Genomic DNA, 19,718 nt, shown 5'->3' with positions numbered 1-19,718 from the left:
GACGGTTTGCAGCTGTTCCAGAAGAATCCGCAGGACTTTAAGCGTCGTTTCGTCACTGAGGATGAAACATGGATACATCACTACACTCCTGAGACCAAAGAACAATCTAAACAACGGGTTACCAAGGGGGAATCTGCGCCAAAAAAGGCGAAGACCGTTCCTTCGGCCGGAAAGATTATGGCGACTGTCTTTTGGGATTCGCAAGGAATAATCCTCATCGACTATCTGGAAAAGGGTAAAACTATTACAGGTGCATATTATTCATCGTTATTGGACCGTTTGAAAACCGAGCTGCAAGAAAAACGCCCACGATTGGCCCACAAAAAAGTCCTTTTCCATCACGACAACGCACCAGCTCACACCTCAGCAGTTGTGGTCGCAAAATTAATGGAAATAGGGTTCCAACTCGTTTCACATCCCCTCTATTCTCCAGACTTGGCTTCCTCGGACTACTATTTGTTCCCCAATATGAAGAAATGGCTGGCGGGAAAAAGATTTTATTCAAACGAGGAGGTGATTGCAGAAACGAATGGCTATTTTTCAGACTTGGACAAATCCTATTATTCGGAAGTGATCAACAAACTAGAGCAGCGTTGGACGAAGTGTATAAGCCTAAAAGGAGACTATGTTGAAAAATAAAAAAGGTTTACCCCAAAAAATTAAGTAGTTTTTATTTTTGCACGGACTTTTCAAACGACCCTCGTAGTTAGATACTTAACTTATTACATCTTTTGGCTGTGGTTAAACTGTTTGTTTACAATATTTCTATGTTATCCAGTTACAAATAAGGATTAAACAATTTTAGCAAACTAATATGCCTTTGATAAGCATTAATATAAGATTTAATGTTATTACAATGGAAATTCTTTATTTTTGTAAGATATATATCTAAATAATTTCAAATAAAGTATTATTTTAATAAATATTGTTCATCGTTATTGATGACTTCTTTGAACCATAAGGCGGAATGATTATTGCCAATTTCAGGCTTAATTTTGTTTGCCTAGCATTTGCCCTGGTATTACATTACTAAAAACAAATTTACCACTTATAGAAGATTCAATTTAAAGATAATGGTTTCTGTTCAACCAATTCAGTTCTAAATGAACTTATAATTACAGGATTTCTTAGTTTGTTTTTTTTTATTGATAGCATTCATACTGAATGTAGTCCAATTAGCACATTACTCAACTTAATGAACGTGTATTTACGGCTATGTCAAGAATTTCTACAGCCACCTAATGTCATTTCTACCGTCTTTAATATTCTTACAACCTTCAAACGTTTTTTTTCATTTTATTATCTCTACTTCAATTTATATTATTTCTTATGGCGTTTTCAAAACATTCTTTCGTAGAATATCTAACCGTCGGCAAGTCACAATAGCGATTGGGGAATATACGCCAGCGATGAATACACAAAAGACATCTGAAGGTGGTCTCCTCTGTTTTTGTTTTTTCTGTTCCTTTTGGAATGTTTTGATCGGCAAATATTTAAGGGTCTTTTTATTTGTTAATACTTGGTTTTTATCAGGACTACATTGTTAGTTCGCTTGACTGAATATCAAGTAGATGTAAAACTTTTTATTGCAACCTCTACAGCCTTACATTTTTATGCACTAATGTGGCACCAATAACCACGAGCCAAATAAAAGTATTAAACAAAACAAAGGGAAAAAGACAAGTAGTATTTTAAATGAAGTCAGCTAATTGATTTTTATCATTACTTATATCTTTTTATCGAATACTTTTTTTTTTAAATTCCAAATTCTGTTATTATCGTTTACATTTCATAAATATCTTTTTTAAAAATAAACTGACAAGTGAGACAAGTATCAGGTTAAATAGATTATTTATTTTAATTTGATATTTTAATTAAGTATTTATATATTGGGTTTCTCTTAAACAGTGTCAGCTAAACCAGAAATCTAAAGGAGATTGGCTGAAATTTGTCAATAAAATGTGCTATTCAATTAATTTCGCATACTCTTTTAACCATATTCAATTTTATCTGAAAGATTTTGCAAGGAAACTGTTGATATGAAGATGTTCAGATCTGAGTCCAATCATAACTTGCGGGGGCATAAACCGCGCCATCTTTGTTTTTCAAATCTATCATCTTAGTCAAAGTTCTGAAATAGAGGTTCGAAAACTAATAAGTGAATAAAAAAATAAGTAATAATAAATGAAATATCGTGTACCTCCCACTTTGAGACACATCTTAAAAAGTCACAATCAAAATCATTACTTTAATTTAAATATAGCGTGCCTTTTGAGTAAGGAACGGATTTTTATGTATTTAAAAATGCCAAATATTTAATTAAAATATGCATTTATTTTCGCCAATTATGTGGAAAATATGTGATTTTCTTAAAATATTTTCTGGAATATTTAAGTAAAATGGAATTTTTTTTTGGGGGGGGGGCAAGTTATAATGATTTATACAACAAAGAGCATTTTTACTATTTATAAAAAGATGTGTTAAATTTTCAATTTTGAAAACTTCACTCTTCGAAATTGTTTGCAACCACATGAAATTTCAAATGTTGGAACGTAAAGTGACGACGATCTGGGCGTAAGATGGACTTGTAGCGACTAAAAGATCGTTCAACATCTACAGATGTTATAGGTGCCTTGCTGAAAGAAGTTATCTCGTTGGTTGTAAAGGGTACACGATGTTCTGAGGTGACTTCTGTTCCACTGATAATATCAGAAATCTGGCAGATGGTCTCCCACCCTTTGTTCTTGCTCAGTACTTCTACCAGTTTTGATCTGATCAGATCTCCCTTACTCCCAGGTATTCCTTCCACCTTTTCGATGACTTTTTTAACGTTGGACACGTTTTCTGTCAGTCGAACATTTTGGGACTCAAGTTGGGTAATGGCTTGTGCAAGAAATACGCAATTGTCAGAAATGAATGCAAGGTCGTTCCTTAAATTAGGTTTCTCGAATAAAGACTTGGCTGTATTTATCGCTACTCCTTCGTCTTCGAGATGTGAAAGGACATTCTTGATTTTATTGTAGTTTTCATAGTAATACTGAGCTGCTTCCAGCCAAGTACCCCATCTTGTCAATATTGGTTCTGGTGGAAGGCACAAGTCTGGATAGAGATCTTTTAGCATTTTAATGCGACTTGGTGCTTTTAAGAACACTTTTTTAACCGAGGAGATTAAGGAATCTACGTTACTGAACAAAGATCGGACAGTTTCTGCTACTCGATGCAAGGCATGAGCAATACACGTCACATGAATTATCTTAGGATAAAATACCTGAATAGATTGCCCAGCCTTGACCATGTTGGGGGCAGCATCAGAACATAAAAGAACTTTTTCGTTCAAAACTCCACTGGGCCATAGGATGTGCATTGAGGCATCGAAGAATCGTAAAATGGTGGAATGATTGCATTTTTCGAGAACCTCACAGTTCAAAAGGAATGGTTTTGAATCCACAACAGCATCACTGTCAAGTTTTCCAATAACTGCATTGGCAATATATCTACCCTCAACATCAGTGGTTTCATCAATTGCACCCAAATCGGTCCATCTTTGATATGTTCTCGAATTTTGGTTAGTGTATCTTTATAGATATCTTCCAGGTAGTTTTTCCGCAGAGTGCTCTCTTCAGGCATTTTTTTCCCAATATAGGTCTCTAAGAATCCTTTGAAATGAGGATTTTTAAGTTTGTGGAAAGGGATATCTGCTCTAACCAAAGCCCGACACAGATCTGTACTCAGAGTAGACTTACTTGATGATGGAGATGTAAGGAAGGCTTGATAGGACGTCCTCTCTTTCTTTCTGTTTTTATTCTCTATGTGCGATCCGGTGGCAATATGTTGGGTGACTTGGGAACGTTGAGAGCAAGAAACGTGCTTGTCACAAGCTGTGCAGTACAAAATGTCTCCATCACTTCGAAAAAGTTCTGCTGGAAACTCGCGAAGATATTTAGCAACCAGTTGTTTGTTTGAGGCCGATGTTCGTGGCATTTCACCCAAAAAAGAATACACTAAGTGACCGAACGAAATGAATTGGACACTTCAACGAACGAGCTGAAAGAACAGACAACGTCAGACAACTTCAAAGAACTAACAAGTGCCCGTCACTGTTTAGCAGCATTCTGTGTAAATTACAATAACCATTGTACCCACTGTGATTCACAGCCCTACAGTCTGTGGTTCACAGTTCCTGTCAACCACCTCCCAATTATGAAAATATGCCCAAAATGAAAAATATGAAAAAATATGTACATATTTTGATTAAATATGTAGAAATATTTATTTATTTTAACCAAATATGTATAAATATGCGATAACATCCAAATATGTGGAAATATGTGTAATAAAAGTAGACTCAAACGGCTTAAAAAGTGTCAGTATGAATACTTCTAGTTTAAAAACGTCTGTAAATTGCCTAGAAAAAAATATGTAAATACATACGAATCCGTTCCCTACTTATGAGTCTTATCCTGTTTCTGAGTTCAAACTTAAATTTTAAATGAGACTGTTGTAATGAAACGTCAACTTTAATTTTAAACTAATCTAATGTGAAGGATGAATCTGATGATTTTTAACAAGTTTGTTAATATCAGACTCGAATTTACTGCAAAACATGCAAACGATTTCTCTTTCTAGTTAGCAGTGTTGCCACAGCACTAAATCAACGTTCTCAAAAATACGTCGATGGGAATGCTATCAAAAATCGTTGAACAATCGACCACAATCCAGGGGTACAATTGCGGGATTGGCTTTTGTAGCCCAAAATTAAGGAAACAAGGAAATAATCGATGTAGGCAGGTTTTGATTTTAAACTATCTGAAAAACAAAAATCAGCCATCTCGCCCTCCTACACGCTTCAATATCCCCAAATTTTCTCTGGGTCCTTTACCGACACCCTGTAGGCCTCCAGCGCCCACAAGGGGCCGTTATCGCCCACTTTGAGAAAGACTAACCTAAAAGTTACCCAGCAGTAACACTCCTTTAAATAATCTAACTACACTCTTCATCAGACTACAGTAAATCGCAAAGTCACTGGTGTTTTAATCGCCTAGAGTAGAGTTCACCAAACGTTTTTGCAAAGAGGGCCGAATAATTGCCCCTAAATGAGGAGTGCGGGCCCCATATTTATTATGTACAATACTTGCCAGCGAAAAACGAAAGCTCTTAGAAAAAAGAGGAAAAACCAAGTTCAGCCTTCCCCGTGTTAATCTTGGGTGAGTGCCAATGCAATGCACAAAAAACAAGGACAACCAATATATTTATTTACTGCATAAAGTCATCAGAGAAGGCGAAGTTAGCAATAAGATAGTTTATATCGGACCTAGTGTGCATAATTACGAATCTCACAAACTAAAAAGCAAATAAACGGTCGTGAGATTCATGATACTGACGTTTGGCTTTCAAGATATCAACGTTTGGTTTGAAATTGCAGCATCCAATCAAAAGAGTTGCTTTCAAATGTTCATCTGTCAATCTCATTCGATATGCTGAATACTCACACTTCATTTTCTCCTAGTATTCTAAATATAATATTTAAATTCAAATTTGTCTCGTGTTCCTACATTTTATCAAAACAAATTCAAGAACCGTCGACAGGAATAGTTGGGTGTGGCCCTGGCCGATAAGGACGATTTGAATGAAAATGACTGATAAAGAGAATTTTTACGTTCTGATGAAAGTTTCTAAAACTGAGTTCGAGTAACCAGATTTAAGAAACAGAATTTCCAAGCCTGTGTGGTTGGGTAGATTTAAAACATAAAATGGAGCCGTTAACAAAAAAATAAAACTTACTTCCGTAAGCTGTAGAAAGAGAAAGTCAGGTGAGGATACAACCAGATTTATTTGGTGCAAATCGGTTCAATAATATTTTCAGAAAGACCTTTCTATTTTTTGGCACCTGAAAGGATTCTAGAAAGAAGGTGAAAGAAGTAACATCTTCACATTATTTATTTATTTATTTTTTAAAAAGACAGCAATCGACTAATAAAAGTCCAAAAAATGAAACAAAAATAGAAAAAGTAGAAACATAATCGCTTGTTTATTGGTGGTACCGAAGTGAAAGTACAGTTGGTTAGATTTACAAATCTGACAAATTAATTTATGACAGCTTATATATTATATATAAATGTTGACAGAAATATAAAGATCTGTTATTATGTTATGAATTTTATATAATTTTTTTTTTTTTAAATTTTCAAATTGGAATCACAGGTGTTATAACAATTTTCAAGTCATTCTTGGGTTACAGAGATATCTCGAATGTAGACTTAAGCATGTGGTTTGTTGGATTTATTGCTTTGTACGTGCGTATGTATAAGTATAGTAATTTGCAATTCAAAATAGACACAAATGTATACAAAATACAGCACGCATACAAGCACAGCACAGTTGTATATATATATATACACACACACAACACATATGAGACTGAGAGAGAGATAGCCACAGCACAGAAGTTGGTATTTGTAAGGTTATGCAATCAAAATGATATACAATCTCTTAAATAATATTCCTGTCAGGGCATGTTCAATTATACCTACTGGTTTCATATTTGTGATTGTCTAACTTGTCTTTCTACAACAAAGCGTGCGTTTGTGTGGCAGTATGTGTATAATCTTGTGCAGGTTGTAGTTTCGATGTTCTGTTGCCTTGTTGTGGCCAACATAAAAACAAAAGATTTTTGTCTAATTTAAAAACATTATCCCTTACGCACATTCTACAGAAATCTTTTCATTTATTAACTAACTATTTATGATGTTATCACTTTATAGCTTATAAATGAACTTTTTCATTTATTAACTATTTATGAAGTTAACACTTTGTAGCTTATAAATGAACTTTTTCACTTTGAAGTTATCACTTTGTAGCTTATAAATGAAATTTTTCATTTATTATGGACCCAATTCTTATACTAAATTTTTAGTTTAGGAAGTTCTAATTTTAAACACTAATAGTGATTGTTAAATTTTCATTTTTAAAGCTTGATTGGTCCACTCTTATTTCAAGGCTGTAATTCCAAATTGGTTTCAATAGTTTCAGGAGTGCTTAATTCTTACTTTGTGGAACAATGTCAGTTTTGATCGTATGCTCAGTGGTAGCGCTGGTAAGTTTCTTATTTGAGTCTTATGTGCGAATTCCATGTTAATCATTTACCAAACTATACGTAGTTCTAGATTTTTGACAGTTGCAGTACAAAAAAAAAAGTGCAGTCTGATTTAAGCTTAAACTGGAGGGCAAATAGTTCGTATAAAAGTAAATATTCTGGAATTAGAGAACATTTAACTTTATCTTGAGTTATTCAAACCAGATTTCCAGAACGTTTTTAAATGTTTTTGCATAGCTGCTGGAGGATTTTAGTGGGTCAGAATGAACAGCGGGAGCTGATTGGGTTTAAGAGAAGTTTTATTTTGACATCATTGCTCACCATCAGCGGAACACTCATTGGGGATGCTTTTCTGATCTATCCTGACTTACAAGGAAGCGTGAGTCTAGATTAACTCGGCAATGGCAGTCGGCCTTTGTCCAGATCAAGTCCCGCAACCTGTTACCGGCTTGATAACCAGTTACTGGCCTGTTTGAAGGTGTGCCCTTTGTCTTGACCATCAGAGGATAGTATAAGGCATATCTCCTCCTAAAAAAAAAAAAAAAAAAATCATCCCAGACTAGAATGCCCTAAATCTGCTCTAAATATCAATTCCTGCTACTTCTAAGGACGAGGAAATATCAGCCTTTATTGAGGAGCTTAATTTGTCAATGTGGAGTACAGAATCTGTCTTCTCCTAGGTTTCCTGTCACTGCATCTGTACTCGCTGTCTCCAATAAGTAACTTAACTGTTCACTGGTTCGGGCGTCATTCTCGATGTGGCTCAGGCCTTTGATCGGGTCTGGCACTCGGGCTTACCGCACAAACTTATAAATCATCTTCCTTTCACCTACTACTTGATCTTAAAATCTTACTTAACCGATCGGTACTGCCGCGTTCGTCAAGGGCAGGCCCTCTCGTCCTTTATACCTATAAAAGCTGGAGTCCCTCAAGGAAGCATTCTAGGCCCTTTCCTTTTTCTAATATATACTGCTGACTTACCTCTATCCCAAAATACAATAGTTTCAACATTCGCCGACGATACTGCCATACTTTCATCCCACACCGATCCGGTTCATGCCAGTCAGAATATTCAAATTCATTTAAATTTTCTCGAAACCCGGTTCCGAAAATGGAAAATAAAAATTAATGAAGAAAAATCAGTGCACATTACTTTTACATTACGAAAATCTGCGAGTCCACCAGTTCAACTGAACGGTGTAACGTAGTACGATACTTAGGACTGTGCATTGACAAGAGACTCACGTGGAACCCACATACTCGACTGAAACAACAAGACGTGAACAGACGCTACAAGCTACTTACTAGACTACTTGACCGCAGATCCAAACTCGACCTGAATCACAAACTGACTATTTACAAGACACTGTTAAGACCGATATGGACATACGGAGCAGAAGTGCGGGGCTCAACCAAACCCTCTAACTCCAAACGCTTGCAGACACTACAGCCTAAAATCCTACGGAAAATCCTGAATGCTCCTTACTACATTTCTAACCTTACCATACACACTGACCTTCACACCCCTTTCGTCACTGACCTAGTAAAGTCTCGCTATCGCAAATTTCACAGCCTCCTAGCTCTCCATCCTAATCCTCTTGCCCAACAACTCTCCTTTCCTCACCTTCCCAACAATCCTCCTCGTCGTTTGAAGTGGAAGTGGCCTAGAGATCTATTGTGATTAAATCATTGTGAAAGAGTTTCACCAGTGGGTGATTGCTCTAACCATGTCAATACAAGAACTGAACCAGTAAGATCAAATTTACTTGATGCAACAATTGTTGCAGTTGCAAATATACAAATAAAGTGAAAAAAACTGTTCTCTGTATGCATTTACTGTTTCTGCTAATAATTGAAGAGCTTGTTGCAAAAAGGAGTTATCTACAGTTTTTTAAAAATTTTAGTAGAGACAAAAAAAAACTAAATATACTTTAAGATGTATTCCTTATGTTGTGTCTACTGTAAGGATTAGTTCATATACTGTGATGGGGGTCATTTGGGACTCAATTTAAACTTTCTAGGGCATTTTTTAAGCTTGCTATAAGCAAAAGTTATTTTGCAGCTAACTCTTTTTTGCACCAAAATCATAATTTTCAGTAAAACTTGAGTACATATTAAGTACTTTAGTCAACAGATTTCTTGTTTTTGAGCTTTTAAGTAGCATTTTGTGTCTTGTCGAAGCGAATGTTAGATATATTATTATGCCCGTCAAAAGGAAAAATAATAATATCCACCTAATTAAATAAACCTAATATAAACATTTTTGTTTGATTGATGGCGTCATCTTTTCTGTTTGGAGCAAAAGAAAGTTATCTGCAGTAGAAAACTCATTTTTGCTCCACATCTAACCTAGGTTAGAGTATAAGTAATAATTAACGAGTCTGCATAAAGACTCGTTTATGCACCAAAAGATGTAGAATTGAACATACAATAGGGAGCGCCACTAAACACATTTTCTGAAAAAATGTAGATAACTCCTTTTTGCACCAAGCTCTTCCAATTGAAATCTGTTATATTTTCGAAACGTTATTTTTTAATAAAATTAAATGTTCTACTTAACTTGAATGTTGTACTGCTAAATATTAACAGCGGAAAGTGTTGCCTTTTTGTTATTATTTATAGACTAAAGTCACTACTTTAATAAGATAAGAAATTTATAAGCATCTAACTACAAGAAATATAAGGTTAGAATCAATAAAAGGTTGTTGCAGATAAAAATATAAAATTAAAAAAATAATGTAATTTCATCATATAAGGAATTTCATATCTTTATTATATCTGGAGGAGACATTGATTTCTTTTCTACTTCTACTTCTTCTACCTCTTCTACTTCTTCTACTTCTTTAAAAATACGTTGAGTATAATTTATATTTGATGCAGTTTTTGCCCCTTTTTTTACTTCAATCTCGGTTCTTCCTAGAAAGGGAGCGCAGCAATTTAACAAGAAATTGTCACATTCTTATTTATGTGTACAGTAAGAATGTCGGTACGTCTTAAGATGATGATGATGATGATGATGATGATCAGGGCAGCCAAGGGAGTGCATCTGATCGGTATGGACAGTCCGTCAATCAGTCAATGCCGCCAGTCCGTCAATTCCTTCTTTCTTTCTACAAGTCTGGCCTGTCCGTCCGTCTAACTTTCAACTTGCGATGTAAATCAACGTCAGTCTAATGAGGTGCTCGTCTATCTCTAGTCCCCATAATTGGATGTTGTACTATCGCCGCGGGATTCTAATCTATGCGGATTTTCTAGTATTCTTTTTCTTTCTCTATCTCTTTCCGTCATTCTCCTTCCTCTGTACTCGTGCTTCTCCCACTTCGTCAAGATCTATGAATAAAACACGAAAGCCGATGCATTGCATTTGTCTTGTACAGTTGAAGAGAAAAGGTTCTCAAGATTTTGTTACAAAACTAAAGCAGGTTAATGTTTAGATAAAACATTAGATATCTTCTCTAGATTATCTACTTCAAGATAATTATCTCTGAATGAATATTGATCGAACAGTTAAGATTGATCGGATAGATGTATTGTTGTAACTGTTAGCAGTAGTAATGAGTTGCATGTGCAGTCTAATTGTTAAATAACATTGCGTTGTCAACTACCAACAAGAAAAACACACATCATTAGCAAGGCGGTCTTTTTTTAAAAGGAGAAACGCGGAAAAAATTGTATTTCTTTAACAACCAATCAAATTTTATTGAATTTTCGTAAATTAACAAAACTTAATTACATTAATTAGGTATTTGCTTATTAATTTTCCTCTTCTGTTCGAATGTAGGTCCCTCTTTAATGTAAATTTTTTTTGTGAAGGCGGAGGCTTTATCTCTTAAAATATTAAAATAATTAAGAACTGAACTGTGATGATTTCTCCAAAGAGATTTCGTGAGAATTTTGTTCACTTCATTGGAGAAAGGTGAAGTAATTAATACGAGGTCTGTAAATTAAGTAATGAGACTGATTTTTTTAAATTTTTTTATTCAAAAAAGAATCACAATTCTATATTGTCACCTTCAAAATAACTTCCTTCTGAAGCCACACAGAGCTGGAGACGTTTCTTCCACTCCTCATAGCAGTGCTCGAACTCCGATACTGGTATAGCCTTCAGTTGGGCGGTTACAGCCATTTGAATGTTTTCGACTGTCCAAAAATGAGTTCCTTTGAGGTTTGATCCCATTTTCTGGAACGTGTCATTACTGGTGACGAGTCTTGGGTGTTTGAGTACGACCCAGAAACCAAGCACCAGAGCATGGAGTGGCACATTTCAACCTCTCCAAGGCCCAAAAAAGCAAGGATGGCGAAGTCAAAGATCAAATGCATGCTGATTTGTTTTTTCGATATCCACGGAATCGTCCACAAAAGAGTTTCTACCTCAAGGTCAAACGGTCAATCAACACTTTTACCGAGAGATTCTTGTAAAACTTCGAAAAAGGGTCATTCGTGTGACACCAAACATCAGGAACAAGTGGGTGTTGCATCACGACAATGCTCCTTGTCATACAGCAATTTCAATAAACGATTTTTTGGTCAGTAAGAACATTCCTGTGGCTCCTCAGCCTCCTTATTCGCCTGACTTGAGTCCTTGTGACTTTTTTCTCTTCCCGAAGTTGAAAAATCACTTCAAGGGAACTCATTTTGGGACAGTCGAAAACATTCAAACGGCTGTAACCGACCAGCTGAAGGCTATTCCAGTATCGGAGTTCGAGCACTGCTATGAGGAGTGGAAGAAACGTCTCCAGCACTTTGTGGCATCAGAAGGATGTTATTTTGTAGGTGACAATATAGAATAGTAATTCTTTTTGAATAAAAAAATTTAAAAAAATCAGTCTCATTACAGACCTCGTAAAATAATATTTAAAAAATATAATTGAAAGAAAGAATTCATGTAAAATTTAAATTATAATTATTATTCCACGTTAGCCGAGCGGTTAGAGGCGTTGCCCAAAAGTAAATATTTATGTATTGTTGGATAGTGGGTTCGATTCCCGGTCTAGAATATTGGATTTTATTTAATATTTAAAATAAGAACTGTTCGCAAGTTGCTCCCATCCACGATACCTAATTGGTAGTTTAAACGTAAAGCCCACCAGAAAAAAACAGACAATACTTTACTTTTTACTTTACTTATAAATTATATTAATTCTTTTCAGTTAAAACATTGTAGAATGATGTGTCACGTCAATAAAACTATTTATACTTTCAACCTGTACACAATAAAGATTATAATATAGTCAGTACAATAAACAAATTAATATAATTGTACAAAATTGTTGTCCAAAAATTTAAAGGTAAGATGAAAAGTTTATATTTATTTTATTTTTGCATTATTTATTTGTTTATTTCATCCTATAAAAATAAATTATACCCATAATGCAATTTAGTGATAATATTTATTGTCTACCAACAATGTGCTGAATAAGTACGTTTAGTATGAGTTATTTGGACTCAAATTTACGTAATTAATGATTTTTTTTGTGTGTGTGTTTTCAGATGGTATCATCAGGATTTCTAGTTGCATTTATTCATCATGCAGTTGTGCATTACTAATCAAGGAATAATATAGTTTTCCCTATATCAATTTTAAGCTGCAAATAAGTAAACAAATAGTATTACTCTTTAACTAAAGAGACAAAGGCATCGGTTGCTAATTTCTTTTAGAAAATCTGAAATAACTGTACAAGTCAATTTAGTCAGGCTAAAATTCTATTCTACCTGAAATTTTTTAAATAAATCACAATAAATTTTTGTACTCCTAAACTAATTTAGTACTTGTTATATCGATTGTATTGCAAATTTTCGTATAGTAAACTAAACAAATTAAAAATGTCATTTTTCAAACGTGTGTCTTCTTGAGATAACTTTTTATTTTAATTTTTTGTAAAAAGAAATTTAATTCTTTATTTAAAAAGGCAAGTGATTTGGTAAATAATGTTGATATTTTTATTAGTTGCACTAGGTTTGTTTATTAAGTATTCCCAAATTACCTGAAATATTATTTAATCTTTGAAGTATTATACCAACACCAGAAAACAGCTCTTCCTACCGCCAAAACTTTGTATTAAAATAATATATAATAATAATTGTAAAGTAATGTACATCTTTTTGGTACACTGATTCATTAATACAAAAGAAAGATTACTGTCAATATCGGTCATGCTTATTTAATTTTATCTTTAAGCTTATAGACCTACGGCCATCTCCAATGGGAGTTCAGTGGGAGAGTAATGAATCCAATAGGAGAGTAATGAGTGCAATGGGAGGGTAATGAGTTCAATGGGAGAGTAATGAATCCAATAGGAGAGTAATGAGTGCAATGGGAGAGTAATGAGTCCAATAGGAGAGTAATGAGTGCAATGGGAGGGTAATGAGTTCAATGGGAGAGTAATGAATCCAATAGGAGAGTAATGAGTGCAATGGGAGAGTAATGAGTCCAACAGGAGAGAAATGAGTACAATGGGAGGGTAATGAGTTCAATGGGAGAGTAATGAATCCAATAGGAGAGTAATGAGTGCAATGGGAGGGTAATGAGTTCAATGGGAGAGTAATGAATCCAATAGGAGAGTAATGAGTGCAATGGGAGGGTAATGCGTTCAATAGGAGAGTAATGAGTGCAATGGGAGGGTAATGAGTTCAATGGGAGAGTAATGAATCCAATAGGAGAGTAATGAGTGCAATGGGAGAGTAATGAGTCCAACAGGAGAGAAATGAGGCGCCACGGTAGCCGAGCGGTTAGAGGTGAGACCTGCGAAGCTAATAATGTATTGTGGTACTGGGATCGATTCCCGGTTTTAGGCCTTGGATTTTATTTAATGGTTAATAATAGACATTTTTATAGTAAAGTATGTTTGCTAGTCGCCTCCGTCCACGACACCTAATTGGTAGTTGGACGTTAAGCTCCGCCTGAAAAGATAGGCGATTACTTTACTTTACTTTATAAATTAATTGGTTTGGATATGTTTTCAGCTAGAAAGGTATATTTAAGGAGCGGCAACATCTGAGGTTATTGGCACCCAGAGTTTTTCTCAGTGCACTAACCGGCCTACACTGTTGGTCATCGGACAGTAAGCTGTAAGAAGCTCTAAAGAAGAGTAAATCTAGGTTAAGCTGAATTCGAACCCGGGATCTGTGCATAGGAATTCAGTATGCTTACCAATGTGAGCTGATCCAATCATAGCTAGTAATATTTCTGACTGCACTTTTTTGTTGACTGAATTGTTGTGGATATGATAAGTCAATTCTTTGCTATAAAGCTCATTGTATTTAAAAGTAAATAATAAATAAGAAATAATTGTTAGTGGCTATCCAAATGCAAACATTAATTTGACATTTATTGTAAGAATAAAAACTATACAAGAAATCATAATTAAAGTAGAACCTAAAAGCTGGGTAATTAATGAAAGAGATAAATGTTTAATAGCGATAAAAGGCCAGCAATCAACATTATGCAAGCAAGAATATTTGCTGGGAACGAGCGCGTGTCTTTGCATAACTCCTGTTTGTGACTGAGACTCACCTCATTGAAATTCGAGGCGGCCACCTTGCTGACGTACGGAATGCGGTTGCTGAGGTCGCCTATTGTTGTCCAGTGTCTCCTCATCAAGAAGCTTCAAGAGGATAAAAAAAAAACAAACCTCTTCCACAGATTGTTGGAACGTCGGCTCGCATTATCACCAATCAGACCTACATTTTAATGTGAATGTTCGTCGATAGTGAGCAAACCAAACTCAATCTTGGTTTTCTTATTTATTTTTTCCTCCTCTCTAGATCTTCTTCATCGTCTACTTCTTGTCATCTTGTTACCACTTTTACCAGTGCTTCTTTTTGTAGAGGAAAGAAATGAAGATGGCCGGCTTTTCTTTACAAGAATCGGGTTCCCGCTTTCAAGGATTGAAATTACTATAAGCAAGTTTTTCTTTCCATCTAATTCTTTAAGTTCTTTTCTCCTGTGTCACTTATTATTTGTAACCTTCCCTCTGCTTCCATGGAGGTAAACAAGGGATTCTAAGAAATGTATTGCTTCAAAATTCTCTGTCCCCCTACATCACCAAAAAAAGAACAATAAATACCAAATGGTATGTGAAATACTTCACCAAAGTAGTTTTTATTTTAGTGATTGACATTGGTGGAACTTTTACAGTTTAATGTGTTTAATTATTTCTCCACGGCTTTGTAAGTGATCAAAGACTTGACATCCGTTTAGCTAAGTAATAAAAGCATTTCAAAACCTAATATGGAGCTAGTATTTCCTGGCAATTAATTCAAATAAGAGCAGTAAAAAAAAAATAGTATTTCATTTTTTATAACAACTGAGGGACCCATTTTAAATAATTAATAATCAAAACAAAATTATAGTGGAAAGGGGGGCACATTTGGACAGAATTTACATTTTCTGTTACAGAGTGCACAGAATCGTATTATTGAACCTTTTTATTTTGTTTTCTACAACTTTCAAGTCTTCTTAACAGATCTATATCAATAAACAGTTGGTACTTTACTTACATATCTATATTTTTTTAATTTAAATGTCAAATGTTAATATCTGCCTCACTGGTGGGGTACCTTTGAACACAATATAAAATAGAAATAAATGATATTACTTTACTCTGAATCTACCTTCTATCAGTCATTTTTCTCACTACTACATTACTTTCTCTTTTAAACAACTGAAATCTAGTTCAAAAATCAAGAATGACTAAGTTCGGGATGTTGTGCCTGAAGTGATGATGAGTTTAGGAAGTTTGAACAAAATATTCGGTGGCGCGTATCGAGGTTATGTTTAGTTAGTAGCATCTCTTGGAAGAACATGCACCAAGTTTCAGCCAGATCGGTCTATTCCTTTGTGTTTGGCATTCGTTTGAATCGAGGAAGTCGAGTGATTTTCAAAAAATGGACGAAAAAGAATTTCGTGTGTTGATTAAACACTACTTTATGAAAGGCAAAACGCCTCAGGAGACTAAAGAGAAGCTTGATAAACATTATGGAGACTCTGCACCTTCGATTAGAACAGTTTATAAGTGGTTTCAAAATTTTCGGAGTGGCCATATGGGCACAAGTGACGCTGAACGTTCTGGACGCCCTGTTGAGGTTACTACTCCAGAAATCATTGATAAAATCCTTGATATGGTGATGGATGACAAAAGAGTGAAGGTGCGTGAGATTGCTAGTGCTGTGGGCATCTCGAATGAACGGGTACATAATATTTTGCATCAACATTTGGACATGACAAAGCTATCCGCAAGATGGGTGCCGCAATTGCTCACGCTTGACCAAAAACGAAATCGTGTGAAGTGTTTCAAGGACGGTTTGCAGCTGTTCCAGAAGAATCCGCAGGACTTTAAGCGTCGTTTCGTCACTGTGGATGAAACATGGATACATCACTACACTCCTGAGACCAAAGAACAATCTAAACAATGGGTTACCAAGGGGGAATCTGCGCCAAAAAAGGTGAAGACCGTTCCTTCGGCCGGAAAGATTATGGCGACTGTCTTTTGGGATTCGCAAGGAATAATCCTCATCGACTATCTGGAAAAGGGTAATACAGGTGCATATTATTCATCGTTATTGGACCGTTTGAAAACCGAGCTGCAAGAAAAACGCCCACGATTGGCCCACAAAAAAGTCCTTTTCTATCACGACAACGCACCAGCTCACACCTCAGCAGTTGTGGTCGCAAAATTAATGGAAATAGGGTTCCAACTCGTTTCACATCCCCCCTATTCTCCAGACTTGGCTCCCTCGGACTACTATTTGTTCCCCAATATGAAGAAATGGCTGGCGGGAAAAAGATTTTATTCAAACGAGGAGGTGATTGCAGAAACGAATGGCTTTTTTTCAGACTTGGACAAATCCTATTATTCGGAAGGGATGAACAAACTAGAGCAGCGTTGGACGAAGTGTATAAGCCTAAAAGGAGACTATGTTGAAAAATAAAAAAGGTTTACCCCCAAAAATTAAGTAGTTTTTATTTTTGCACGGACTTTTCAAAAGACCCTCGTACATATCTATATTTTTTTAATTTAAAAATTTTGTCTCAAACGTAAATATAAAATATAAAGAAATGATATTACTTTACTCTGAATCTATCTTCTATCAGTTATTTCTCTCACTACTACATTACTTTCTCTTTTAAACCACTGAAATCTGGTTCAAAAATCAAGAATGACTCAGTTCGGGATGTTGTACCCGAAGTGATGATGGGTTTAGGAAGTTTGAACAAGATATTCGGCTTGTTGCGCTTCTTAATGTAGGTTCGGACCACTTTCCCCTTATCTGCGAATAAACAAAAAAGGGTCGGTAGGGCACATTTTAACTGAGATTTTGAAATTTGCCCCTTCTCCTTCCATAAAAGAAAATATAAAATCCAACACTTTTTGCAAGCAAATAGACTTTTGTAAATACTAGATTTAAAAATACGAATTCCAAATGGTAATATGGACTAACAATACTTAGACCTTGTCCACTACAATCTTCACAATACACTTCCAAAGCTGCAACAAAAATTTTACTTCCACCTTACAGAATATAACATTCCTCAATTCTGACTTTACAAACAATGAAAACGAAGGGAACTTCTGCCAATTATACAACAGTTCTACCACAACATATGGAGAAAATTACCAATCATAAATGTTTTAAATATTTGGCGAATTTGGAAATTAAAGCTGTTCAATGGTGTTCAAATGTACCCCCTCACCACTACTTCCAGACAACCATCTTTTTAATACTTTTTACTATTTTCTAAAATCAACTAGTTTACCATTTTTCTGCCATTCTCAGGGAACTAGTTTCAACATTAACGAGCATTACAATAGTAATAAGTAATATTTCCACCCGGTGCTTGAAGGGAAGTGTACTGCCGGTCACCAGACAGTGTACTCTCGTTACAGCCATCACCGAACTGTGAGCTGTAAGCAACCCCCTAGAAGGAAAAAATCTAATGCGGCCAACAGCTGGATTCGAACCTGTGATCTTTGTGTTGAAAACCAGTACTCGCTAACCACTCAGCTAATCCGTTTCCTAGTACTTAACATTAATTTTAAATTTAAATACCATTTTCCCATAGATTTAGTGATAGATTTTTTACAACCAATTTATTTGAAAATGAAATATTTATTAGAGAAGGTTATTTTAATATTTTTTCAACAAATATTAAAAATGATTAAATGAATGAATTAATATGATAATAAGGTTTAATTAATTTTCTTTTCTGAATAATACTAATGATGATTTCATTAATTAATATGCTTGTACGATGATAATTTTATTAAAGCAATCAGCTAACATGTTAAAAAGGAGAGAATATAATGGAATAATGTTAATTTCGTTTTATAAATATGTATTAGCCGCGTAGATAGGAAGAATATATAAATATATAATTTATTTACATGCATAAAGGAATTAATGGTACATAAAATTGTAAAGAAACATGCAGTAACTCTAATGAGAAGGCAGTATTAGTTATCTGTAGTTAATAATGTGTGTGTGTGTGTGTCTGTAAAACTCACCGTGGAGTTTTGCTTGTGTTAGTATACAGTGTAGCACTTACTGTGGCGTCGGTAAATAGCGTATACTTTCAAAGGAGTACATACTTTAAATGTATACTTAGTTTAGAGATGAGTGAGCATCAATTATCATGTGGAGAAAAAGAATTAGGTGTTCTGGTTTGTAGACAAGCAGTGCGCATGTTTACTCTCACTGTTTTACACCTTAATGTTTGTATAGAGCTATCTCGGTTTATCACATCTTACTGTGATCAGTGTATTAGTAATCACATTCCTAAGCGTGTTCACTGAGAATACGTTTTAATTACCCCAGATAGCAGCATATGGGAGAGCTTATTCGAACCGGGCAGAATGTGCTCCTATGTCCAACTTTTGAATAATTTTATACAGTCACCTTTTTTTTTATTTATTTTTTTTTTTTTTTGTAGAAGTTGGCTTTTTATCTTAACACAACAAAGCGGTTTCTTCAGCAATCTTGTTCTTTATTTAACAAATTTCCAAATGAAAATAAAGTTTAGTAATGAGAATAGAGATAAAAACCAACGCACTGGAATGGAGTAGCTGAGTGGATAGGGAATACTGGTTTTGAACACAAAGGTAACAGGTTCAAATCCAGCTGTTGGTCCTTAAATTTGTTTTCTTCCTAGAAGCTTATTACAGCTCATTGTCCGGTGATGGGACAGTGTTATCTGTAACGAGTGAACACTGTCCGGAGGCCAATTGTTCACTAAAAAAAATATCTCCGGGCGCCAATAACCACAGATGTTGACGCGCCTTAAATCATTAAAAAATAGTGGATACCAGCGGATTCACAGGATGTTGCTGGCTGATGTATATCTATAAAAATCTGGAGCAAACACTAACAAAACTTTATCCTTACACAGTTTAGGTTTTAAAGTTTTTTGAAACATATCATTTATACTAAAACATGGCTGTCTTTTATATTATGCAATTAAAGTAACCAATTTTCGATAAAAATGCTAGAAAAATCTTTTTATTAATTGCCACAATATTACGTTAAAATGTATTAAACATGTCACTATTATTATTGTAGACTATTACTATTATTGTTATTAAAATCTTTTTATTAATTGCCACAAAATTACGTTAAAATGTATTAAACA

The 19,718-nt window shown here is 34.9% G+C and overlaps 1 long non-coding RNA gene across 1 annotated transcript in view; it reads left to right on the top strand.

Moving 5' to 3' along the window:
• The window catches only part of LOC141458533 (uncharacterized), a 42,907-nt gene extending 28,831 nt beyond the window's left edge, over positions 1-14,076 (top strand). The window contains exons 2-3 of the long non-coding RNA XR_012461045.1: positions 12,244-12,381; positions 12,584-14,076. This is a non-coding gene — a long non-coding RNA (uncharacterized lncRNA). The remainder of the gene's footprint in view (positions 1-12,243; positions 12,382-12,583) is intronic.
• The last annotated feature ends 5,642 nt before the right edge of the window (positions 14,077-19,718 follow it).

The sequence above is a fragment of the Rhodnius prolixus genome, unplaced genomic scaffold (genome assembly GCF_049639745.1).
Source record: "Rhodnius prolixus isolate KJV_2025 unplaced genomic scaffold, Rpr scaffold_5, whole genome shotgun sequence".
Taxonomy (NCBI): Eukaryota; Metazoa; Arthropoda; class Insecta; order Hemiptera; family Reduviidae; genus Rhodnius; species Rhodnius prolixus.
Note: the sequence above shows the minus strand (reverse complement) of the source record. Positions and strands in the feature narration are given on the sequence as shown.